This window comes from Epinephelus lanceolatus, chromosome 6, assembly GCF_041903045.1.
Source record: "Epinephelus lanceolatus isolate andai-2023 chromosome 6, ASM4190304v1, whole genome shotgun sequence".
Lineage (NCBI taxonomy): Eukaryota > Metazoa > Chordata > Actinopteri > Perciformes > Serranidae > Epinephelus > Epinephelus lanceolatus.
Window position 1 is genome coordinate 46730489 of NC_135739.1, and position 1733 is coordinate 46732221.

Below are 1733 nucleotides of genomic sequence, written 5' to 3' on the forward strand. Positions count from 1 at the left end.
GAGTGAGGAAAATCCTTCTAATAAACACTTGTTCTAAAGGATTTCTCTGGTGTTATGTCATTAACCTAGAGTGTCTGCAGAGAGAGTAAGATATGACAAAAGCCATGAGCTGCCAACGTGTTAGGATGCTGATATGAGCCTGTGGACACAATGATCCAACACTATGATTCTCATGAAATGAAATAGCCTACCAATGTACAGTAGTACCTTATATAACAAGGTAGAACAGAATATGTCAGTGATAACATCTGATATGGCTCTCATTTCGAACAGATCCACGTTTTAACTGCATCTTAATCTTATACATTTTTCTATTAGCCAGTTGTGATTTTGGTGCAGATTGTCTATAGATGTGGCTGCATACACTTTTCAGAGGTGAGCACTAAAGAACCACTGAGTTATTTTAAGCGTGAAGTCTTCTGCATTCTGCATCCAAGTCTATGTGTTAGATGTGCAGATGCAGATGTGCAGATGTGCAGACACCAATATTTGATACTGATATATATCTTCATTGGTTTGCTGAAGAGGGATCCTTCAAATGTATTGACAAGCTCCCATCTTTAAGTTTCTCCTCAGACAGCTTCATTGGGTTGGGTCTTGTCACAATTATCTTAATTATTCTGTTCCATACTCACCCACAGGACAGCCCATAAACATGACGTGCAGCTGAGCATTCACAGTTGTGGACTAAGGCTCCTCCAGTAACTGCAGCCACCGAAAAAGACTTCTGTGTATGTTAACAGAAAACAAGTTACATTGCATCATCACAAAGTCATGTTTCAGCTTTAGATCTGATTGGACGAAATGATATACGAACCAGTTTGATTCATGGATGTCCTAATCTCTCAAGACAGATTCTGCAATTTACATTGTAGAAAGGAAGACATTTTTGTTTGTTTTTTTACCGATGGATTTCCAGATTGTGCATGTCCCAGCTTTTAGTATGCTAAGTGATACTAGTGGAACTCAACGTTAAGGCTAAAATTGTCCTCACCAGAAAACCGACAGTATAAGTTGTTTGTGAAAATGTTAAAAAACGTCCTACCTTGTCCTGGCAAGTGACATCTCATGGCTGTGCAAATAATTAATGTCTCTAGGCAACCATTGCAAAAGGATAGTGATTTCATTATTACCCAACCCAGTCGCCACAATAAATGTTGGTATTGTAGCTACACTTCTGCAAACCATGGATACGTGCATCTGTACATTATCATGAAGTGGATATGTTGAAAGTTTCAACAACCAAATGGTTAACGTGTGGTTAGATTTAGGCACTAAAACCATTTGGTTATGATTAGAAATGTGTTTTCGTGTGTTTTAACATAACATACCTGACTTTGGTGGTACAATCACAGGAGGAAATGCAGCACTGGCTCCGGTTACATGCACACCATTAGTCACCTATTATTCTGAATACAACAATATTCTGAATTTAATGCGAGTCATGTAAATGGCATATTTAATTTAAGTATTTCAAATAAGCCATATTTCGGAATTTTGCATATTCTGATAAACATGTGGGCTATGCCGATATTATTCAGGTTTTAATAGCATTATTTGAACATTGATACAGCCAATTTGGAATTATGCATCTCAGTTGGGGTTTTTATCCACAGTTTGTGACACACAGTTTGTCTAGTGAAGCCTTTTTGTTGTCTAGGGAAATGGAAATTGTATGATTCTGCAAATCACAGTTACATCACATTTCTCAACAGCACTGTGGTGAAGGCATG